Raw genomic sequence first — 27181 nt, forward strand, 5'->3', positions numbered from 1 at the left:
TTAAAGATCTTCTCTATTTCTTTCATCCGGAGGTTCAACGTACAGAAGTTTGTTGGGCGTGTCTGCCAGATTTCCCTGTATTCTATCAGATGTCGCTTCCCTCACCAGTACATTACGAACTTCACTGGGCTGTACGCCTCTATTCGCCATCAAGATAGCGGCTGCTCCTTGAAGAGAAAATGACGAGGAATGAACACGTCAAAATCGGCTTTTTGGAAATACATATGGATACGTCCATGTATATACATTTCTCTAATTGCAGTCTAAAAAAAAAAAGAAACGAATGTTGGACTTTGCCATTCGTCCTTCGCAAATCGTCCATGTGTTCCGTGAAATTAGCCCATTATAGCAACAGGAAGACGGAAGGAGCAAGGCGGAATGGAAAAAGGGTTAGATAGGAGGGCCCGATAAAGGGCTGAGAGAAATCAATGGTTTTCATGTCAGTGAAGAGAGAGACTCTAGTTTGTTTTGTGACATCGATTTTTAAATCATTCCATTTTTATGGATTGTTTACACGGTTGTTCGAAAAGAAAAAGTCGATCCACCTGCAAAGCATCTACAATAACCTCGTACCCTTCATTCCCCTAGTCCTTTTGATAGTAAAATGATCCAAAATGGTGTATGTCACGCATTGCATATGAGAGGGAGAGTCCAGTAGTGATACGTATTATGTATTATTAATTTCATGCATGTATTTGCTTCTTGTTTTCTTTGACATTTTTTTATACGTTTGTTTTGACCCTCCCCCCCAAAAAAAAAAAATAATAATAATAATAATAATAATGAAGAGTTTGAATGCAAAAAATAGAAAATGATGCTATTTCAATTCTTTTTATATCTAGTAAGGTCATCATCAAATTTAAAATACTCTTAATGATACTGTGCACGGTTCAGAACATGAAATATTTTTTGAAGGTAATAATAATCATCAAATATATTTCCATTGTTTCATTTGCTTTTCAGTACCTAATCTCGTGCAACTTAAATTGATGAAAATGGATATTTTTTTTTTCATCTTAGGTCTTAATATTTAACATTCAAGTGGAATTCATATCAATTAGTGAAACAGAGATATAATGATAACACTACGAAAACGTGTGATGTGTGTATGTCTATATGGCCCGAATTCACGAAGGTGGTACAAATGAAACCATGGTTTAAACCATGGACAAAAACCATGGAGCGCCAAGTCTCGCGCGGAATATTTTGTTACAAAATTGGTCATTTCGTCGACAAAATGACCGTTTTGTTAAACAAAATTATCATTTCGTGGACGAAATGTTCATTTAGTTACAAAATGTTGTCATTTTGTTACAAAATAATCATTTCATCGACAAAATTACTGATTTCGTAACGAAATATTCCATGCGACACTTGGCACTCCATGGTTTTTGTCCATGGTTTAAACCATGGTTTCATTTGTACCACCTTCGTGAATTCGGGCCTATGTGTCTACGTCTTTGTGTGTGTCTGGGTCTGTATGATGGCATGTGTGGGTGTGGGTGTATGCGTTCATAGTACATACCAGCAACATGAGGGCAGGCCATGCTCGTTCCGGTCATGATGGCTGACCCGCCGTCGTTCTGGTGACTTGTGCTGTTGATGTTTGTCCCTGGTGCCAGAATATCAACGCAGGTGCCGTAATTTGAGCTATAACGCATGGTATCATCCGACTGTGTGTTGCCCAGTGACAGTGATAACCTTACGAAGGAGAGAGAGAGAGAGAGGGGGTGGGAGAGCAAGTCTCAATGATCAACCGTAGATTAATACAGTGTATTAAATACCTAACTTATGGATTGTATATGTCGATGTGACTAACACACCTTGGACTTTTGCTTAGAAGACCAGAGAAATGACTCTAGACGGATTTGATCAAACTCAAGGTGATCCCCAGGCCTGTAACTAGGATATTTATGGAGCGGTTCAGAATAAGAAAAGGTGGACCACTTCCGGGCTTAATCATTTCTCGTGCCACTTCCAGGTTTCATCGGCTTAATGGCAAAAAAGGAAAATAAAAAGGAAAAAAGAAAAAAGGCTTTAGCGCAATTTCTGGTGACACTTGCAAGCCCCGTTTCACTTTTTTTTTTTTCACGGAGGGGGGGGGGGGTGGACTCATTTTCTCTTTTCATTTCTTTTATTTTTTGGCTGCTGCAAAACGGGGGTTGCGCGGAACCCCCTGAACCCCCCCCCCCCCCCCCCCGTTACGGGCTTGATCCCTCTCAATAGCAAAGGCACCCCAACTCACAACCATGGTTTTTGCACATCACTTTCATCGGAAAAAGGGGAAAAATCATTTGCGAATATATTTCCTAGAAACGTGCACTTGAATTAAAGATCTGAATATAAGAACGACCCAAGTCCAATTTTTGGCCAAATTTAGTTTGACATGGGAAACTGTAGCTTATGCATGGACTCATCTTGTGTATAAATGATAAATCCTAATTACCCCCGGAAGTGCCTGAAATGAATGAGTTAAATCTTATATGAATGTAAGAATGAAGGACTTGGGTCATTCCTACATTCATATTATAGCGCCCTCTCTCGTCCTTCTCTCATCTCTACAGCAGAATATCATGTATATGATTCAAAAAACGACCCAAAGTCCATATGATTCAAAGAACGACCCAAGTCCATCACACAAAATGGCCTCTCCACAAGTAATGTAAATGTTAGTTGTCACAATAATATATGTTCTAGTTTGTATATACAATGTTGCCTTCCCATCATAGTTAAATAGAATATTATTGGACAAATAAAAAAGATATGAAGTTTTTTTTAAGTTTACTCGAAATGTTCTTCCATGGACTTGGGTCGTTCTTATATTCAGATACTCAATTGATTAAATATGAAGATCAATTTCAAAGTCTTCCGTTGTAGAGACACTACGCGTACATCCCTGATAGCAGACTGACGTCAATAAGACGTCTTGATTTGGTCGCAACTCGTAAAAACTGATCGCACGTCATATTTTACGTCAGTTTTGTGACGTATTTATCACGTCATTTTAGCGAAGTATTTATGACGTAAATTTCGCGTCAGTTTTATGACCAATATTCATCGCGTCATGTTAGCGACGTATTTATGACGAATAATACACGTCAGTTTTGTAACGTGTTCATCATGTTATATTAGCGACGTACATAGTTATGACGTAAATTTCACGTCAGTTTTGCGGCGTATTTATCATGACATGTTAGCGACGTATTCATGACACAAATTTCACGTCAGTTTCGCGACGTGTTCATCACGTCATATTAGCGACGTATGTATGACGTACATGAATAATTCACTTCAGTTTTGTGACGTGTTCATCACGTCATATTAGCGATGTATTTATGACGTAAATTTCACTTCAGTTTTGTGGCGTATTCATCATGTCATATTAGCGACGGATTTATGACGTTAATTTTATGTTAGTTTCGTTACGTATTCATCACGTCATATTAGCGATGTATTTATGACGTAAATTGCACGTCAGATTTGCGACGTATTCATCACGTCATATTAGCGATGTATCTATGGCGTAATATTTACGTCAGTTTTTGCGCAGTTAGTGACTTCCTCGATAGCAGACTGATGACGTCTTAAAGACGTCAATATGACGTGTCTATACAACAATTTTTTCTTGTTACATTCATGATCAAAATATGACGGAAGTTTTACGTCAATCATTCAACCAATTATTTACACCTAATTAAGACTAAAGATGTGTTTTCTTTGGTACATTCTTTTTACTTGTTGAACGACGTTAAGACTATTTGTGGCATGTTTTCACGTCATTTCTTTATAGAAATAATATTTGATATCAATTGGAATCGGCTGGACAGAGATGTCATATTGACTAGTTGATTCGACTTGAAAACAACCTAACGGACTGGCACATTAAATAGCATACCAGTTGACCCCTTGGAGAAATTAAAGGCATACAGTCGTCGCAGGCGATTCGCAGCTCAGTAGAAAAGCACGACAAGCTGCTCCCCCCGTTACAATACCCCCGTATGTACCGAATGCCGAACACGACGCTACGCAGCGCACCAGTGAAAAACCAGTGGGGCACGAGAGCCCTGCGAGCCGTCCACTGTAATTTCAACATGGACGCCCGAATATCTACCGAATGGGGCCGAATGGGTGCACGCACAAAACCGCACAACCAGCCATGCGCATGAAAATCTCTCCTACCGGTCGCGGCGACACAACAGTAGAGCTGTGTGGTGTACGTACGTACGTATCTGGCTCCAGTCTCTGTTTATTTGCACTATGGTGCCAATTTCAGCAATCTAAGCAATAGCATTTTAAAATGTCTGAAAATATTATATAACAATATTTTAAATTATTCATATATTATTTTGTTTAATATTTGGTATTTATGAATATGCTTTGATGAAGAAATATTAAAACTCTAAGCTTCATGTATAGCAAGTTGCAATGCATATGGCCATATGGCAGGTTGTTTTGATCTCATCGTGCAATATAGTCTGCTGCGTCAGCTGTGTTATACGTACAGTACGTTGGGCCGGATCGTAACATAACAAAGTTGATATAAAGTCGTCGGTACCGGTGTGTCAATATCAATAATGTGTGTGGTATGCGTGTACTGTTTACAATAAAAAGTGCTGTACTGTATCGGCTTAGCCTCGGCTTTGGTTTAGTAATGAAACCTCACAATGGAGATCAAACAGCCGTCCAACTCGAGGAAACGTATCTACTTGTTTGACGCTATCAACGAGTGGAGAACTCAGAGAGACGTGTTCTTAGCATGCTTAGGACAAGTACAAAGAGACCAGTGGCAGAGGGGGAAGCTTCAGCGTCAGCGTGCCGATGAAAAATTTGCTTTTCACTTGCTGGAGTTGCATGAACAGTTTTGCAGGAATTTAGAATGTGCAAATTCGTGTTATGCATGCACGGTGGAATTGTAATGCCACGGCTTACGCCAATCAAGCAATCCCAGCTGGCCAAGTCAACAACTTTTTTTTTTTTTTTTTTGAAAAGATTTTATTTTCTGCATTTCATATTTTCTTTCAGAATAACAAAAATAACAAAGGCAGGTTCAATTACACAAATACAATTCTGAAAATTATTGACATATTACATAGTAAGTCATATTTTGTATGTAAAGACAAATGAAACGTTAAATAACATACAAAATGTTTATATGGCCAATAATGACTTAATTCACAGTACAATATATAATATATACATATGATGCAGAGGGCCGCCGTTATAAGCCGTGCTTGAACAGACGGACAGCCAGAGTTAGATTACCATTTTTTATTGTAGTACTTGAACACTAATACAGATGGGCCATGTTAAAGTGCGTGTAAATCCAGTTTTATACAATTACTTGGTAAACAGGAGTGGTGCCTGTGAGTGCGTGTGCAGGTGATGAAGCGCGAAAGTGTTGATGGTCAGCACTTCTAAGAAAATGATTGGATATGTTATAATATGGGCGAAGGGTCAAGCAGCAAAGTAAAAGAAAAGGAAAAGGGGGTGGACCAAATATTGCCTTGTTGTTGAGTATAAGAGGTACATGTTTAATGATTACTGTACCGTATGATATTGTGCCAAGAAATATTTCTTTGTATTTGCCTTAAAGGAATAGAGAGATGTGCACTGTTTTATGTGGAGAGGGAGTGAATTCCAAATATCAGGCCCGTTATGCCGAATTGATTTTTGAGCTAATAGGAGTTTAGGGTTATTCAAATGGAAATCATTACGATGGCGCGTGGGGTAAGCATGGACATCCCTGTTAAGGGAAAATGCGTTGTGGAAGAGTGGGAGTAGATTTTGCGTGTATTTGAACATAAATATTGCTGTTTGAAATTTGTGTATATCGTCAACTTTAAGAACTTTTAGTCTAAGGAATAATGGATCAGTATGTTCTAGATAATGTGAGTTGGTACATATTCTTATTGCCTTTTTCTGTAAAAGAAAAATAACATTTACTTTGGTTTTATTACAGTTTCCCCAGACAACATTACAATAATTAATGTACGGTAAGATTAATGCATTGTATAACATAATGAGTACTTTTTCCGTTACAAAATATTTTAATCTCCGAAGTATTCCAATGGCTTTGGATATTAATGTGGTTATATTGTCAATGTGGTTATTCCAATTTAAGTTGGAGTCAAGGGTTACCCCTAAGAAGGAATCCAGGAATCCAGATCCAGATGATGTGTAAGTAACGTTAGAAGTCTATTAGACCTACATGAATCAATGATTGAAGTGAAATGACTTTTTCTAATCTATCAGTAATTCTAGGGCCTTTGGCTTTGCGTTTGATAGACAAGTAGGCCTATTTTTCTATGTATAATTCCGCGAAAAACTTCTCTAAATTCTCATTTATGTCAAATTATGATAACGCCGTATTCGAAATGACATTTGCTGGGTCAGTTTATCGCTTCTTAAAAACTGACCCGGCCAGCAGTAGGTAGCAAATGTCATTAGTCCCATTAAATGAGAAGTGTTTCATATCAATCATATTATGCAAATTCCCCAAGAATATGATTTAGGATTTGCAAATAAATTTTAAATAATTGAATAGATCTATCGCAAGCTCCATCATACATGTAGTCTAACCCAATAGATCTGGTAGAACTCTAGCTACACGCAGCCGCTGTAGAGACAGCGGCTGCACCTCTATTCCTTCGCAGACGTTGTCATTTTTCAGTGTGGTTGTGCGACTCCTTCATGAATATCTTTATTAATCGTGGAAAACTAAAATACAAGGAATTATCGTAATCTATGATAATCATTCAATAATCGGTATGCGATTTTTTGTTTAATTACGTCAAAAAGTCACCGAAATCTGTGGCTGAAATCAGGTCTGTAAACGTCCTTATTGCTTCACTCCTAGCATCTGCGTGTTATTATGAATGGCATTCACTCTCGTATACTACCTACGTTGTACGTTGTAGTATACGGGAGTGAATGCCATTCAAATAACACGCAGATGAGGAGTGAAGCAATAAGGACGTTTACAGACCTGATTTCAGCCACAAATTTCGGTGATTTTTTGACGTAATTAAACAAAAAATCGCATACCGATAATTGAATGATTATCATAGATTACGATAATTCCTTGTATTTTAGTTTTCCATGATTAATAAAGATATTCATGAAGGAGTCGCACAACCACACTGAAAAATGACAACGTCTGCGAAGGAATACAGGTGCAGCCGCGTCGCTTCGCGACAGCGGCTGCGTGTACTCTAACGTTAAACAGGGGAACTTAGGTTAGATGATAGATCTAACAATAGATTCTAGTTTAGGACCTACTTTGACTTGAAGTTAAGTTGGCTGGTGCCTGGCGGCCTGCTGTGCGGCCGTACACACCGTGTACGTACGTACAATATGTATGTAAGTCGAACGTACACTGTCAGTGTACGTAAAGCAATGTAAAGCACACGTCATAGCCATACATTATGTACTACATTGTAGTAATTTGCCAAAAGTACAAGCTACGCTCACATGGCATAGGTAGAAACCAATCGTAACACAATAGCTCGTCTTTGTGCGTGAACCAAAAATGATTATTATTGGTTAAGCTTAAAGTTTACACCCACACGGGAAAATCTCGAATTTTTGGGCTTGGGCCTATCGACATTCGGAATATCAGAGAATTTAGAGATATATTTATTTTTGTATTCATGTAGGTACAATTGTACACTCCATTTGGGGGGTTTAGCATGAGATTTTGTTAATCAGAGTAAGACAGTCAAAACTGGTTGAATTGCTTGAGTGAGCGTGAGTCTCACGCTCAATGTGTGCGAGTTGATTAGATATAGATTTTAGACATATATACTGAAGATGATGAAACGGTATGTCGGTTGGTGCACGGCCCCCTTCTACCATGAGCACAGGTACACTGTGCAGTGCAACTGTGGCCGTTGGCCCTGCACGGGCACAGTCGCTTCCCCGTCCTGAATTTACACACGCCAGGGCAAGTACATGATACAGGGTCTCCGACCCAATCGTCCGCGTTCAGAATAGACAATTCGGCGGTAATATCCGCTACCCATGACGATGTGTCATCGTCCATGATGGCCACCCTATCTATAATGTGGTCTGCACTCACTAGTCTGATCTGATCTGACGATTAATAGATTACAGTATAGTTGACGAGTGACGACGATCGACGATGCGATGAACAGAAGGCGTAGTCGTACGAAGTATAGGCAGCTAGCTAGCTCATGCGAACATCACACAGTACATAGAGTATACCATACATTCAATTCACATTACACAAAACGTACTGTCCCGCGCTCAGATCAATCAAGCGAGCAATCGAGATACTATAGCGCGATACATTGCTTTAGGGTTGTCTTGCGCACGCACACAATTTCGCTTCGTAGCAACTTCGGAAGCGAGTTTACGTGCTGCCGCCCGCGGCTGAAATATGTCCATGTATCCTCGCGACTGGGTGTCTTTAAACAGACCAAACTGGTCAAATTCATACCAGTTGGACTCTAAGCACGGTACTGGTCAAAAGTGGCAGATTTACCAGTTCATTCCATCATATGTTTTTCAAATGAACTGGAATACTAAAATATGTCAGTTCATTCGAGGTTAAACAACTGGAACAATCTAGCTACGAAACCTACTAAGAAAAATCAATAGGTTTATACATAAAACATGATTTCTATTTGTGTATGTGTGTGCGCGCACACACACGTGTGCGTGAAGAAAGGGCGGGTTTTTCGGTTGGAACGCAATTTCTGTTTTTATATCGATCATGCATTTTCATTAAGAGACCATGTACAAATAACAAATGCGATTCCAGCATGAACTTGATTGCTGCCGGTTGTTTAATATTTTATATCGATGATGAATTTTCATTAAGAGAATAATGTGCAAAATATCTTTAAAAAATCGAATATTAAAGTATATTTTTCAACTTTCATGTTTCTATATGTCAAGATCCGCGAGTTATCTGTGCAAATGCATGTGTTTTGGTCATAAAGACGTCATTAAGACGTCATAAAGTCGTCAAAAGTAGACATACGTTTTGTTTCTATATCGATAATGAATATTCATAAGAGATAATCTAGTATTCAAAAGCTAGTGGCAATAAGAAAAAACATTAACCTATTAGGTATTCATATTCAATTCAAACTTAAAATGTGTAAGAAATTGTATACTTTATTGTGATATTCATTATTCAAACTTCAACTAGTGTTTCAGGATGTATTTTCATATTTCAGCTGGCCTGATAAGAATGGAATCTAGTTTTATAGTAACCATGCCTTCAAGCATTACAATCATTTTCTGTAGGTTTACAAGCTATGTAGTGCGTTGTGATTGTAGTTATAAATAGAACGTAGACATAGAATCTAGGATACTAGGTTGTGTAGGAGAGGTCATTAACATACCATATGATAATGACTTGTTTACATCTTCATTGGTTGTGCAATATACATCGAGCTCGATATGAAATAAGTCGTAAATATGACGTGACACTTACCAGAAGACGTAAAGAAGACGTCAAAATATGACGTCTTGCGCTGGTGCAAACTGTCGTCAAAAAGACGTAAATGTATCACGTGAATATGACGTGTTTTCAAAAAAAGACGTCGAAATTTGACCTAAAAAGTGCAAATATGACGTCACGAAACGTAAATATGACGTGATTTTTACCAGTGTGAATGCAAAATTCTGGTCATAAAGACATCATTTTTAAACCAATAAGACGTCATAAAGTTATAAATATATGACGTCTTATTTTACGTCTTGTACCGGTGCAAACTGACGCTTAAAGACGTAAATATGTCACGTCCATGAAGACGTAAAAAGACGCAAATATATGACGTCAGTATGACGGCAACACGACCTAAAAAAGACGTGAATATGACGTGATTTTTACCTGTGTGAACGCGAAATTCTGGTTGTGAACGCAAAATTCTGGTCGTAAAGACGTCATAATGACGTCACTTTTAAACCAATGAGACGTCAAAAAGACGTCAGAATACATTATGACGTCTTATTTTACGTCATGTGCTGGTGCAAACTGTCGACTATAAGACGTAAATATATAATATGACGTCTGTCGTCACGTAAAAAAGACGTAAATTTGACGTGATTTTACCAGTCTCTGCTATCAGGGATTGGAATTACCAGGTTCGAATATGCACTGATTTTTCACTAAGGACACAAAAGACTCGAGCACCATAGTTATTTTGTGAGGATATACGAAGCTGCTGATGATTATGGTGAACGGAAAGAGGGAAAGAAGAAGTTGCTAATACACAGGAACCATGTTGAGTATCGTTAATAGCCCTAGACGTAATAGCATACCCCAGTAATGTTTGCAGGCATTACGTTGCAAGCGTCAAAGCCCTGATTCCCAGAAGCTGCGACGACAACCACGCCCTCTTTAACTGCGTCGGTCACTGCACTCTTCAGAGCCCGGGAGTCCATTACAAAAGTCAACGACATAGACGCCACCACGTTCTCTTCGCCATCCGTCTTCCTTCCAACGACATAGTCGACCCCTGTACGACGCACGAGATGGAACTCGAGTGAATGTTGCAGAATAATGATCGTGCATGCACACAAGACTTTACACTAAACGATTTCCTCCAATTTGCGCCAAGATCACTTCACAGAAAATACAACTGTTGTTTCTTAGTTTCCTTGCCTTTTCTCGCTGAATGCTTCAGTTGCGATATTGTCATACTCGTTTTACGTATTTTGGTGATCTATAATCACTTGGTCTACTTCCACTTCGTCTCAAACCCGCTTAATCTCAACCCACGTGGTACAATTCTATTTGATTTATACAACCAATTTGTCTAGTAACTTCATTTAGTCCAATTACCACTTTGCCTATTTACCAGATGGGCTATGCCCATTTCGTCTAATATCCATTTGGTCTATTGCCACTTGGTCTATATATCACAATATGGTCTCATCCGACCTGTTCGTCTCCATCCGAACTGAGAGGTAAACCATCTGACAGTCGGACTAGGCGGCAATTGAATAACCCCAATGCAAAGGTGTACTTAAAGTAACAGTAGTGTATTTTTTTTTATCTATTTATCTGACTTTTACACGTTGATTTGATACTCGCCAGCAACCACAGCAGAGGTAGGGCAGAATCCAGCGCAAAAGCAAACTTTCACGGCGTACACATTCGCCTCTTTCCGTCTTTAGCGACACCATACCTGGTACCTGCCGCCGTTCCTGCACAGTGGGTACCGTAGCCATCGAAATCTGCGTTCTGCGGTAGAAAAACAAAACTAACAAAACGAAACAATGCAAATGCAGTCCTGGAACGAAATTATCGTACTGATATTATCAAATTGGCTTCAATGAATTATACTGTGTTTTCTACATAGTGGTGATCATAAGGTCAAAGTGGAGATTAAAGCACTCCTTTGGTAAGACAGACTCAAACAGTCTCCGCGCGCATCAGATGCACAGTACCGGTACCTGAACAGCAAAATTGAGCACTTGATCGTCTTTGAAGAAAGAGTGTGAGCAAAACGTTCTTCTCCAGCCGAGAAAGCATGTAGTTTCCACGGGTACCCGTCACGAGTCCAAGCCCCAAGAGTCATACAGCCCACAAGTTTTACAGTCCACATCACGACACTAGGCAAGGCCCATGACTTCGACACTCTTTACATCACGTACAGGGTTTACTGTAGGATCCTACGCAGCGCGGTCTTGTTGTAGTTTTTTTTTTTTTTTTTTTTTGGGGGGGGGGGTGTGCAATGTGTAGGACACATGGATTCCCCTTATGCCTAGTGTCGGTCTGGTCATAAAAGGGAACACGGTGAGACAAATGCTTGCTATATAAGTTGCTGAACTGCGTCGTCTCACAAAATCACGTAATGTAACTATGGCACGAATTTGAATGAAATGTTGCGTGATTGCCTAGTTTGTGACATTACAAACGCATATATCCAGCGTTGAGGAAAATGTTAAATGTCCACCTTCCTCCCCCTCCCCCTCCCCCTCATCTTTTAATGAAGGTAATAGTCATGGACTATATCATGCGACCTCAAAACACAGAAAGCCAATACTGTGACAATGGCAGTGGGAGGAAACGTCATTCTTACGGGAGCTGGTGTAACGATGATAAGCGAGCAGACCTGGAAATGTCACTGGACAGATTAAGGTGAAAGGTCAAAGCTACAATCAAGACAGCCATTATGTTGTGCTCTGAACATACACCAGGCAGACAGTGAAGTTCCTGGGGGAATACCTAGGTTACCGGCGACCTACTATGTACAACTAAACGGCTGCTCTCCGCCTGCTGGTAGCAAGGGCGATGGAGCCGAGCTTGCTCGGACGCGATTGGTTGAAAGTTCTGAAGATCAACTTGCAGGGAGTAAATCAGTTTTAAAACGTCATTGACCGCGTGCAAAGCCTGCTATCAAGCTATGATGACATTTTTAAAGCGGAACTCGGGGCTTTGAAAGGAGTGAAAGTTGGCATCGACGTTATAACCCTGCCGTACCCTCCTGGAAAGAACACAGTGCCCCACAGTGTGAGAAACAGTGCGAAAGACAGCGTGAACACAGTGTGTAATCTCTTCACACTGTTAAAGTCGAGCGTTTTAACAGTGTGTACAGAATGTGAGTCATCAAACAAAGCATTACTATGTGAAAACTACACCACAGTGTGAAATCATCTTCACACTGTTAAATTCGAGCGTTTTCACATAGTCGACTATGTGAACACACTGTGAACACACTGTTGGACACTGCGTTCTTTTCAGTAGAGCACAGGTAGCCAGCGTGCATCAAGCCTCGACTGGTGCCACTCAAGTTGTTTGAGTGATCGTGTTGATCGCGAACTGGAGCATCTTCAAGAGGGAAAAAAAAAATCATTGAGCCTGTTGGAGCGCAAAATGGGACGCTCCCATCGTTCCAATAGACTGCAGGCCCCCCACTTCTCCTAGATCTGCGAGAAACCAGAAAGAAATCTACCAGAGTGTCATTTTGAAATAGAAAAAGGAAATCATAGGTTCTCTAATGTAGTTCGACCAACTAAGAATCATGTAGTTAGCAGTCGAAAGGTTTTCGAAAATTTTAGCAGCTGACAAAAAAAAAAAATATGTATACATCAATAACAAAGGCCTTGCAATAATGAAAGATGTGATTCTTTTTTTTTTTCTTCCACTAACGTACGAAAACGTAACTGTGAATAGTAAAGATACGAAACAGACTACAGAAATGGCCATTGTGGTTTCTGAGTTGAGGATGAACTCTGCCATAACCATCAGTCACTTTGTTGCACTATGCGTCGTCACTCGCAATTTGAAGTGGAGGACCGGATATGAGGTAAGCGGCACCAAATACAGGCTTATAATGAGGAAATTTGCATTTTGAGAGTGGGGATGGGTGGATAGAATCCAATATTGCCAGATTGAATTCACGATAAGAGAACATTACGCGTTATTATTTTTATAAGTGTAGAACGTTCTTTATAGAAGAGTTTATCACGCTCTAAGAACGCATAGGTGATGAAGGAAAGATATTCCTTCATTTCTCCTCAACTTTACAACCATTTATGCCATCTTCTTCAAATGGAGAGAAAATGAAATTTTGCGGAAACTGACAAGGGTTATGACCTATATACCAAAAACAAATATTCACTGATAAATAACGGTCACACAAAGAAACACACAAGTAGAAATAGATATATTGATTTGCATGAGATCCATAGGAAATATCATTATCTTACTTCATTTACTGTGGTCCGTAGTACAAGAAGACCTAATTCTTTTAAAATAACGAAAGTGATTCCGATTTTTAGAAAAGATGATCCTTCACTTTTGACAAATTACTGACCGAGTTCCATATTACCCTGTATGTCTAAAATTCTGGAGAAGGTTATTCATAAACGGTTGTATATTTTCTATAATACCAATCATTTGCTTGTCGCTAACTCATTCGGATTCAGAAAAAAAAAAAACACTCTGCTGATTATGCTACTGTCCAATTATTGAATAAGGTGACAGAATGTTTTGCGAATAAAAAGCACCTGCTTGACGTTTTTATGGATTTGTCAAAGGCATCAACCATGACATTTTGATTAATAAACTGATGAGATATGGTATCCGAGGTATAGCCCTATCCTGGATTTGTGATTATTCATCCAACAGAAATATGTAGCATTTCATTCTTCAGAATCCTCCAAATCCAATATTACATGCGTTGTCCCCAAGGATCCATATTGGGTCCTCTACTATTTTGATCTATATTAATGATACTATAAATTCATCCTCGTCTCTTAGTTTTATACTTTTTGTTGATGATACAAATATCTTTTATTCTCATAACATATTTGAAAGTCTTATTACCACATTGAATTTGGAGATAAGTAAAGTATCTCAATGGCTTTTATGTAATAAACTGTCACTTAATATTTCTAAGACAAATTTTGTTAGTTTAAGCTTCATAATTCTTTGAATATTAATTGTACTGATGATTGTATTCATATTGACGGACAGCCAATTGTTGAAAAGACATCTACTAAAATCTTAGGTATTACCATTGATTCAAATTTGTCTTGGAATGATCTTTACACAATGTTCATACTTCAGTTTCTAGAGGCATCGGAATTTTATACCACCTGAGAAACTTGGTTTCTCAGAAATCTTTGCTTATATTGTATAATGCTTTGATATTATCTTATATTATGTATTGTAATATTATGCGAGGAAATTGTGGTACAACTAAAACAAACTCAATATTATTTTTACTAAAACGAGCAATGCGGTTGATTACAAACTCCCACTACTTATCTCCCTCTGACCCGTTGTTTTATCAATTAAAAACATTGAAGATTAATGAGATTCATACTATTCAAACGACAATATTTATGCACAAATACACGTTCAACCAACTTCCCTCGGTGTTCAATGATTTCCTAATTCCTAATTTCATTATTCATTCTTACCCAACTCGCCGTTCATCTGATTATCATCTTGAAAACCCAAGAATTGTTTTAGCACAAAAATCCTTAAAACATCATGGCCCTGATGTTTTGAATTCTTCTACCCGTTGACCTTAAACAATGTAGATCTATTCATTTGTTTAAAAGACAGCTTAAAGATATGTTGTTAACTCAATATGTATCTGAATGTTCGAGCATGTTGCTATTTATCTGTTTTATTTTTTTTTCCACTTCCATAATTAAAGTAAGGACTCCGAACTGATCGTATATACACAACAAACATGAACATTAGCATGCTGTATTCACAACTCATCTCCACGAAATGGAGATGTGGTGGCTTGCAGCAGATCTGTGCAGAGCTTTCTTGGTCTCTTATGCACATCTTGCACAATGCACAATGCACCGCTGCACTTTTTCCCCTCATTCTTCCCACCCTTTCTCCTTATCGCCACTCAGTTAGTGGTGACTTATATGTTATATTCTTACAATGTTGTATTGTTTAGATAATCATTTCTGAGGCCATTGTCCTCGTCAAGCGCTTGCTTATGATGATGGTCTCCTGAATTTCTGTACAGCAAGAATCCGATTGCCTAATTTGTTTTTGAGCAAGAGATATACTGTAACTTATGTTTACATAAATGCATGCACAAAATAGTTTGAATTGTGTCAGGGGAGAAAGTTAGATACCTGAATTAATCATTTATTTGTTTTAATTGTCAGATCCAATTTATACTGTGCTCAATTTGTTTGTTTAATTGACATTGTACTTCATTTATGTATGAAAAAGAAATTCAGAAATAAAATCAGAATCAGAAGTGAAGGCAAGGATATTGTCACCCTTCTCAATGTTTCCTGGTATATCTGAAATATAAAAGACAGATAAAGAGTAGAGAACGCGTGACGGAAACCCCGAGAGTGAAAGCGTTAGACACGTGTCTTACATAGTTGTCCACGAAATTTTCTGCCCATGTAGCGCGGCCGTTGAAGTCATTATGAGTTACGCGTATGCCACTGTCTATGATGTAGATGTTACCACCCGATCCAGTATCTGCAAGAAAAGAGAGAGGGAGAGAGAGAGGGAGAGATGGGTAGATAGATATACCTGGGAGGTGCTCACATAAATATACGTATAGATAGAAGTAGAGGTAGAGAGAGAGAGAGAGATCGGTCTGACAGATTTTCATACATGAATACTGCGAATAAAAGGTACATATTGATTAAATGTCCCTGCACCTCAAGCTCTCCCAGTTATTCTTACTTCCTCTGTTATTCTTGCTTCCTCAGTTATCATTTTATTCGCTCTTTTTTCATGATGTTCCTCATTTGAATTTCGTCTGATATCAGGATCATATTCACAAACTCATGTCATGTATATAAACAAAACTAGGCAGCTATTTTCTTCTCACTTGTGCTGCTAAGTCACATATTTATTTTATTCTTTTTACGTGCAAATAATTTTATGCAAATTCAAAGCATTTATACAAATGTTATACACAATTCTGCATGTCTTACTATACAAATAAGTTGATCAACCTTGATCAACTTGATCAATATCTGCTTAATTGCACAAAATGCGCACATGAATAGACAATATTACACAAAAGCCTGCAGTAAGCATGGTAAGCTAAGATCTCATAAACTATACATGTACCATGATTTGACCGAACGAACGAAATTCGTGTTTTTAACATATCACCCTACCCCCATATCTAAGTTTTATTATGTACTAGCTGCCTCGGCGTCCCTTGTCAAGTATAGCAAGGTGCCCGCACCTCGTCAGGGGCCCGAATACCGTCACCCCGCTTAAAATTGTTTTAATCACACTAAAGAAAAATTTATGACCGGGAATGTGTTCAGTACGCTGGAAACTTGGCAGGGCCACCACAACCAAGCAAATTGTGGTGAAAACTGAACAGTTTTTCGCGAAAATCTGAAACATCCAGCGTGGGGTGCATTATTTATGACCAAAAGAGGGCGTCCTACGACCTCAGACCACAGAACTCTTACACAGTAAGAGTTCTGTGCCTCAGACTTAGCCAAGGAGCTGTAGAATAACTTTAGCCAATCACAGAGATCCTTCATGGACTCAGAAAAATTATTTTACAAGCAAAGAAATGTATTTTAGAATGTCTCTTATTGGCCAAAACACCTACCAGGGGTTCGAGCCTGCTGAGAAAGTAATCAATATTCATGTTTACAGCGCGCATGTATCTTTGTTGCCCCAGCAACTGCAGTGATTTCTTACGCGCGGTATCGTGATATCGATCGATCTCCTCAGAGAGGAGTGCGTGGATATACCTAGCTGTGTGTGTCGAATTCCATCTACGTTAGTGAGTGTTGCGTAACTTCTCTAGGTTTCCCGTCCATTCCCTCTTTTTTTCTCTTTTACTTTCGTATCATTCTATATCTTTTATTCTCAGAGTACAATCGTTCTTCTGAGAGTGTTTTGTTCATTATTTTAAGTGACTATCTCGTTTGCAACAATTTAGAGGTGAGTTTTTGTTCGAGTGTTTGTTGAGTTTTTTGATTGAACACGATGTATTATCTACGTGTGTGCGAGAACATCGTTCTTTGTATGGTACCCACTCGTTTGTTTTCGAGTTAGCATTTTTACCATAAAGTGTTTTCATCGTTCGTCTTCCAGGCATCGGGTTTTCACCCTAGTTTTCCTCATCGTAGTTTTTTACCTCGATTTTTTTTTTCCGGTGCAAGATGTTCTGTGTATTTTTTTCTACGGTAAAATACCACTGTCGATAGTCTTCGTGTATTCATTACTTGTTTTCCACCTCCGTTTCATTTTTGTGTATAACTAATGTCTAGCTAGGTCTCGTTTGCTGATGTGTTTTGTGAGAGTGAAGAGTATGATGATGATGGGAGTGATATTCAGGGATTTGCTGTGGTTGAGATGATAGTGATGATGATGATAATGTCCATGATTCTGGTGATGTTGATGTACGAACCCTTATGATGCAATTTATTTCGTGTGACCATGAGCATGACGTTGATGGCGAGTACGACATGACACGAGTAGCCTAGGCCGATGACGAGAGTGACACTGAAACGGTGCTGATGCTCGCTCGTGCACAGACAGGAATGGTCTAGAGACCTGCATTTTATCTTTTTTTTTTTCATTTTGCTTGTTTATTTTGTGTGTCTAAAGAAACTCAACCAAAAGCTTGACAATAAGTTTGCATTAGGTCTATTCTGTAGTGAATATTAGATTTAAATGACGATGCTAATTTATTTAGTTTTCATTTAGAACTTGATGAAATCCCGTTTTCTTTGCTAATTTTTCGACTAATAAATTATTTAGAATTGTACTTATAATCTGATGTACTGCGTTCACCATTGTGTTAAATCAATAAAAAAAGAGCCTGCTGAGCAGGTATTTCATTCTGTCCTCTTCATTTCCTCCCTATCCTTTTTGTTTCCTTGCTGTCACTTTCTTCTTTGACCCTGGATGGAAAAAAAAAATCCCATCTTGCCATGTAAAGACAGAACACATACCATCATGAAATATTATGACATTAAACTAATAAAAGAAATATGTAAGTGATAAAAATTCTTATTTGTGAAAATAAATGATAAATCAAAGGTGATTTCTTGTGAAGCAGTTCTTTCAAACGTCCAACAGCTTCGATAATGAAGCAAGTGAAATCTGAAAACTATCGTGGCAACAAGTGATATCGATAGGGAATTCTGACTAAAACTGTCACACCATTTGATGTTTGAATTTGTCTTTTTTTTTATTGGCTAGGGTTATAAAACTATAAACACCACCGATAAATTCACAATCGCTCTCAATTACAATCTAACAGGAGCAGTTAAGGGTAGGTACGTGTTCACATCAGCCCGATGTTTCGAAATAGCGCGCTATTTTCTGACTTGGGGAATAAAAAAAAAATATCTCTAGCTTGGATTTTTATCGGGCTGATGTGAAAACGCCTTCTGTAAACAGTTGATTACTTATGCATCGTATCCATGGGCAACTGCGGGGAACTGCAAGAAAGCGCATGGATTTTAGACTTGAGTTAAGAATTTTTGTTTATTATTACTTTTTTATTCAAAAGTCTTTTTCTCTCGGACTGAAAAAAACCCCAAATATTTCATATTACGCTTCTAAAATATATAACGAATAGAATTATCAAGTATTTTAATCGTGATTTTATGAAGAATTAGAATTATTATGAAAATATAAATACTAGACGGGCTGAACAATGAAGTCTAATTTCGCCCCAAGAATTTGCAGCACACCGCGTAGCTGGTGCATTCCTAGCGTTCTTGTCGCACTCGATGCATGCAGCAGTCACATTGCACATGTTACAGTACACGTTGTATGAGTACCTAGTTCAGTTATCTCATTCCTGATCTCGAGCGAGGAAAACCTTGAAAATCCTCTCAAAACTAAGCCAGACATGATTTTGGAACATACATTACAGTGTCAAGACTTTTTCAGTGGACATTGATTTCGCTATTTGTCTGTTTTAGCTCTTGAATGTACGACTTCTTACGTCCGATTTGTTTGTACCATGCCACGTGCTGCATGTTTTTTCAGCCCCATGCTTCCCCTACACACAAGCCATCGCGATCGAAGTTTGAGCGATAGCGATAACACGTGCGGAGCAGACATGCGGATTCCAGCACAGGGTAAATGAGTAGTTGAACGTATCACGATTGTAAAACAAATCTTTTTCTATGTCTCTGCTAAATTGAATTAGGCTATCTAAGCATAGATACATTATGATACATTATAGAATATATTAGCCATATAGCAAGAACTTGCTTACATGAGAGTTAGTTGATAACGTTGCAAAATAAAAACCCCGTCATTGAATGGAATGTCCCAGCGCTATCTCTGTGGGCTCGAGGACACTATGGACACGTCGATTTGCAAGTGGGTAAGATGTGATTACAGATAGGTTGAAATGAAGATGATTTATGAATAAAATACACAGAAACATAATATTTGTTCATTATACCTTCACAGTTTATTATTTCTTTTCATAAAATTGACATAAACTAGTGCTGTATTGAGTCAACTAAGTGCACATTCGCACGAGTGTACACGCATCATCCCTCCTGCCTAGTGGGAATGACACAGGCAGTGTTTCAATGCAATGACCTATGAATGCCCTTGGCGTTCCGCCTGAGTGCACCGAGCAAGTGCGAGCAGCAGCAGCAGCAGCAGCAGCAGTAGTTCGAGACTTTTATATATATAGATACAGTGCCAAAAGAATAAACATAAGTGTGTGTTTGCTCCATTTATCAGATGAAACATGCCACGTCCCTCTTTAACCATTTTATACAAATATACACAAGCAAACAAACAAACACACACACACACACACACACACACACAATGCTGACTCCCTGGAGAACACTCTTATGACTGTTCTGCCCATGGGGGAACATTTACAATTACAATTTACAATTATTGACCAGTTTTGAGCGATCAGTTCACCCAGTTGATGGCTGGTATTTTCACCGAACCCATACTTGTAATTGCATAATCACAAGTACATCACTAACTACATAACTGCATTAAGTTTTCTCACATTTGAAATCGTCATTGTTATCCAATGGAAGATCTTTCTGGTTGACGCGGTCAGTGCCCCAGCTTAAGGCATCGTCGTAATTGACGCGACCCAATGCGTCCTCCTCGACGTAACTCACATTGGGCAACGACCGCACCTGTATAAAACATTCATTTGAATCGATTGTTTTTATGTTCATTATCGATATTGAACATCATCAATTTGTATTGATTATCACTTTAAATCATCACTCTGTATATATTTGTTTCCACAATTTGTTTCCATTGATGAAGAGAAAATATTCTTTAAAACAAAAACAAAAATAATGAAGGGGCGTTATGTTACAATGCTATAAGGTATAAACTGGAAGCTATAAAGTCGTCACAACAATAATACCTCTGCTATTATGTAGAAATTACATTTAATCACAACAGAAGGCCTATTTGGGTCTACCGCTCATCTGAGTATTGTATTTTCGCCTTCTATGTATCAATCTTGAAAATATGTATAAATAAAAATTTCATCATTTCATGCTTATCCCTGCCAACTTTAACAAATTTGACCACGCGACCATGACCCTCGTCCCACAGGCAATGACAGGGGCATCCGTGGATGTATTACCTTATATGGAAATAAAATCATATTGAATTTAATTTAACTAAATTGGATTGAATTAAATTGAATTGATTTGAATTGATCTGACCAGAACACTTTCCAAATTATAATCACTAACATTATTTTTAATCATTTTCGACTGTACATCAATTCTAATTCAATATAAAAGAATCTTAAAGATTCTCAAATCATGCATATTGGAGTTTCTGGAATGTAGGCAGAGTTCCCAATTGCATAGATATTGCAAACTTAGACATTTGGTTTTTCAAAAACCACATAGTGTCTTCCATGTCTTCATTTCGCAGATTTTTGGTGACAAGTTTGGTGAAAATTTGGTTTGGGGATTTCGAGAAGGCGAAAATGCCATTGTATATATCATAAAAAAGGAAGTCAAAAAAGGGTTTCCGACTGACGACTGGCAACGGATTATCGCAATACGAATGAACTGTAAAATTATAATAAAGATTGGCTAAAATGATTGTTAATTGCTTTGAAATGAATAGAATCACCAATGAGTAACAAGAAATTTACCATCGACCACGCCATTAAATCAGTTACTATGATACAACGCCACATTGTTGAAAGTGACTCACTGATTAACCTGTACATGCAAATGCACTTATTTTCTATAAGAAAAGTAAGGGTAAGTAAGGTTAGGATGAATAGTTACCACATCGACAGTTTTAGGATCCAGGTCGACAATGACAGCTCTGATAGCGGTTTTCAGAGTCCGGATGAAACTCGACGGTCTCTTGATCAAAGTTAAGTCAGTAGAAAAACGTCTGGCAAATGCGTCTACGTCCTTGTCATTCTACATTCAGACGCAAATTTAAAGACAAAATGTATTTAAATCATTTTCCATATGCGTCTTGAAAAGATATGTGTAATGAGTGCCCAAAGTGTTCTTGCAATCAGTTTACATTGCATGAAATAGACCCTGTTCATAAAGTATTATATCTCAGAATGTCTTAAAATACAATAACCCGATAGGTTTAATTAGAATTTGTTTTTATTCTCTTTTTCTTCAGAATTAAAGCGCATTAATAAGAAATCAGACGAATAGAATTGTAGATAAATATGACATCAAAATTCAGCCCTCGACTATGAAAGTTTTTGACATAAAAAGTTTCCTGTGTTCTCACAAATTAATGATTTTTGTCACAAGCAAAACTATTGTAATTCGCAGACCTGGGGCCCGTTTCATGAAACTTGTTATCAGTGACAACTGCCAAAATTCTATGACAAATTGCTCTCAGCCAATCAGATGTAAGGATTTCAGTAGCTTCTCACATCTATGACAACTTGTCACTGATGACTAGTTTTATGAAATGGGCTTCTGATGATTTCACAATTTTACACTGGTCTGTCGTTGAACACTTACTGTTAGCAAATTTATACGAATATTGGTTTTCTTTACGATAAGGTTATAACTATAGGAAGTTTCCCTCGCATTATAGTCTTTTAATAACCTGGATATGGTAAATTTTATCATGTTTATAATGGGTGGTTGCCGTTGCTGTTACCGTCAACCCCCCCCCCCCTCCCTCAATATGACTTGAACATAATAATTATGTGAAATAGTCAAGACAAGTGAGATAAGTATGTAATATTTTAAACAGGTGAATTGCGTGAATGTAGCAAGCCTATAGGAGAACACAGCAGGTAATGTTTGATAAAAATCGGACAATCCGTTCAAAAGTGATGAATACTTACAGTTTTGGTGCCGTCATCGCTTGATGTAAAGACTACTAGTACTACAGTTTTTGAGTTCAAAATGTGGAAAACAATTAAAAGAAACTACAAAAAAAAAAATTATATAGGTTTTCCCTCCCAATTTCATCAGATTTGCATTCGAATTAATGAAAAGACGTTCAAAGGCGTTCAAGTGATTTTGGTTACTGTTCTGCTCTCACTGTTCATTTTAATTCTTTGAGTATTCAATGTCATTTCATGTCATTCCTTTTAGAATTTATTTCATTCAATTGAGAGAGAAATTCAATCAATTTAACGACTCAAAGATGGCATTCAATTTCGCGACAGCTGGATAGACGTTGAAATTTGTGCCTAATACCAGCTTCAATTTCATTTATAGGAACACAACTTCGCACTTTGAACGTTCGCATTCAATCAACATTATATACACAACTTCTATGGGCCTTTTTTTTTCACTGTCATACAATTGAGTGATACACTTTCATTTTCATTTAAAAGTATCATTTGATTATCTTAATTGTATTGGATTTTTCCCATGCACATTTTTTCATACAAGATTTTGATAAAAAAATTGTGTCATGTACCATATTAAAGGTTATTTAATTGGCTATCAACCTGGTTTATGCTCGAGTGAACATGTTTGTTGTATCCTCCAAGACACAAAAGTAAATATTGCAAAATTTGATTTTGTCATTCATTTGAAATGCCCTTCAAGAAAGCAGTGATTATAAAACACAAATTTAACACAATGAGAGACATGGATGAATGGACAGAATTTCTGTAATTATTTTATTCACTTAATTTAGAAATTTAAGAATTCATGAGACAAATTCAAGGCCCAAATATCATTTTGTATTTTCTTAATTTGAAATACCATTTCAAATTTCTACCATTTTTGTTAATATTGCCTCTTTAATGCCCATTTGAATTTGAATTTGACAGGAGATTCTTCATTTTCTCCATAAATTTTCGCCTTTCTTTATCTTTGGGCTCTACAATGGCATTATAGAAATCAAAGGTTTACATTTGCGAGATAATTCGTGTTTCAAATTGTGTTAAATGGAAGTGCACTTACGCATGACAGACAACTAGTCCACATTTGCAATTTTGACTTTTGTGCCTTGGAAGAGAAAAACGAATATGTTCACTCATGCGTAAAGTTTCCCCTTTTTGACCCACCAGGCTGATAGCCAATTGAACATACCTTTACCATGGTAGATAAAACATTAATACTTGGCCAAATATTCTATTAGAACTATAAACTTGAAAAAGTGTTTACTTTCTTTTTTGTTGAGTATATCATTTGTGTGCTATCCCTTGTAGAAAAAGAAAAGTCTACTAAATTCGTAGGCGTAACTGCTGATGCCAATTTTGCTTGGAATGAACATGTTAACAATATAAATACAATAATGTCGAGATATAAAGTTATATTGTTGCAACTTAAAATATTTTTAAAGCAAATTACATCATTATTTTATATAATGCACTGATTTTACGATGCATCACTTACTGCCATATAGTGTGGGCATATTCTAATAAAAAAAATTCAATCAGTTCACCTCCTCCAAAAAAGAGCAATCCGTATTTGCACCAATTCACACTATCTGGCAAACTGTGAACCGCTATTCTGTAAATTGACAACCCTAAAAAAGTACCCCGATATTCTTACACAACACTACGCAATATTCATGTACAAATACACATCAAACACCCTCCCATGCTCATTCCACAACCTGTTCACTATGAACTCCAGCGTCCACGCTTTCACACCCAACTCGACATTCCAGAGATTATCACCTCCGCAATCCCAAGCTCAGGATGGCTCAGAAGTCAATTAGATACCATATATGGACCAGATGTTTGGAATAATCTTCCTGAGCAAATAAAGGTAACCACTAGATTATATTCTTCTAAGGCACTTATAAAAGATATATTTTGTCGAAATATACTAACGTATAATACCACAAGGAATTTGGGGGTTTAAGTTATCTTGCTGCATGTAATGGCATGAGTATTTTTCAAATCATAATCAGGAACACATCAAAACTAATATCGCAAACAGAAATATCTTTCAGACACACATATGACACACAAGTACACTAAGAACAACCAAATAATATAATTATGCCTTAACGTTAAATCAACATAATTGTACCTCACGCCTTGCATGCACAGCACAGCACAGCAGAACACGGCACTCACCTCAGCCCAGTATAATAGTAATAGCTTGTTTGAAATATTCGGGAAAATGTCTCTTGAAAACAAAAAGTACGAAAACTATTTTTCAGTTTCCCCCCTATTCTCTTTTACCTCACAATACGATAGTTTTGCGTGGATTATTGATTCTATTTTGTAGACAAGTCGCTTTTACAGTTATGTAAATTAAATTTAAGGTAGAAATTTATCCCGAGGCTTCGATCCATGTGAAGCAGCTGCTTATGATCGGGGTCTCCTGTTTTTCTGTTATCACACTGTCTATAAATACACAATTCAAAAATCAGTTCATTTGAATCCCTCTCATTTCTATTCTTTCCTAAATGTTGGTTATCGCAACGACATAGTATATTTTGAATGAATAATCAATCATCACCTGGGTAATTTACAATTGTTTTTAAGATTTCCTGTCGACCTTTTTTTTTTTGTGATACTATTCTTTGCGTTTTGTACATCGAATACTGTTATATTCTCTTTTTATGACATATTGTGTGATTTGAAAAAGAAAAGAGAAGTAAAGCCAAGTAAGCAAAAATAAATTCCAACGTACTTCCACATTTGTAGCAGAATGAAAGATCACTTGATTTACCTCTTTCAGAGAACATGGGGACAATTTTACCCTTAACAGTAACAACCAAAGGAAATATGTACTTCTCATGTGAAACGAAATTTTGTAGAATTCTAGTTATATTTTCTTGCTATCGTTTTCTGTATTTGACGTCGTGAAGTGTTATATTTTTCTCATCCAGCAATCATCAATGCATAACCTTTGAATGCAATGTCTGATTTCCCTCAAACTTTCGCTGCTGTGTTCTACTGTAATATTGCTGCATTTACTTAATTCACATGACTATTTGGGTTTTATTCCCAATTCAACATTTAACTTTTTTTTTTATAATTTCTCCTGATTTTTCCTATTATGCATATACGAAGGTTTCCTTGACATGAATAAGATCCCATACACCTGAAAAGAACTAATAAATATTCATTTACTCATTGCTGAAGTAAAGAAAAATTAGAAATAAGGTTCTTTCTTTGTTTTTGTAAGCCACATACTTCTCTAGACTCTAACTTAAATTGTATATCTTATCTTTTATTAACGTATGTGACAGGCATAGGCTAAATGGCGACTGTTTTTAACAACAATAATAGTCCATTTATACGTATGCATCGAAGTATAAAATGGTTCAAAGGAATACTGCCAAGTTTAAAACTACAACAAAACTGGAAATAAAATGGTACCAATTAGATATTTGGACGAGAGCATAACGTCAATACACAGGTCAACCAACAGCCAACACGTAGGCCTATCTACTGAAGAAACTTCATTTCAAAACTTATATACAATCATTCACTCCATTCATAGGTTTAGTTTAGTTTTTAAGCTGTTAGATTGAAATAAGCAAAGCAACAAAACTTAAGCCTAAAACAAAAAAAAAAGTTGATCAAAAAAGGAAACCTATCATAATGCACTACACAGTCGAACAGATTTAATTTACAAGCTCATACCAATATTATTATACGCAATGATTAGAACAAAAGTTGCATCATGAAATATGGATATATATAAATGACTAATATACAATGGTGACTCTTCTTCCTTACTAGCGATATGTTCTACACATAAGTTGTTAGTATATTCTTTAGTGGTCGTTAAAAGCATTTGTGTGCGGTAAAAAAAAAGTCAGTTCCGCTCAGTATTACCTCCAGGACTACAATGTGACGATCGCTGAATTTGTCTGGGTTTCGCAGCAGTGGTGCCAGCTTTGTGATGGCGCTGGCTGCGCCGACGAGCGCGAAGAGAACGGAGACGATTTTCGTGTTCATCATTGAGAGATGATGCAGACGAGTGGGAAATGACGGTGTGACAATAACACAGTCACGCGTTCTGTTATAGTTATCGTCGTTGGCTCAATGCCACAGCGTGACGTGTGCACCGTTTTTGTACGGGACTCTAATCACGTGATCGTGGTCTACCATGTAACTCTCGGTATCGCCAATGCGCAGAAAACTTCTGCGCACACTGTAGAGCCCTGTCACAGATGCACTATGGGATTGTTCGCTTCCGGTTGTCTTGCGCAAGTCGTAGTTCCCATACTATTCAATGGAGTTATTTGTCTACGATAATGGCCCGTTAACAATCGCCCCGTCACTGTACAGGCATGCTAACCTGGAAACATTAAACTGCACATTACTTGAAT

The 27181-nt window shown here is 37.5% G+C and overlaps 1 pseudogene; it reads right to left on the reverse strand.

Annotated features, from left to right (window-relative positions):
- Positions 1 to 26807, reverse strand: LOC140233774 (aqualysin-1-like; annotated as a pseudogene).
- Between the last annotated feature and the right edge of the window lie 374 nt (positions 26808 to 27181).

This window comes from Diadema setosum, chromosome 10 (assembly GCF_964275005.1).
Source record: "Diadema setosum chromosome 10, eeDiaSeto1, whole genome shotgun sequence".
Taxonomy (NCBI): domain Eukaryota; kingdom Metazoa; phylum Echinodermata; class Echinoidea; order Diadematoida; family Diadematidae; genus Diadema; species Diadema setosum.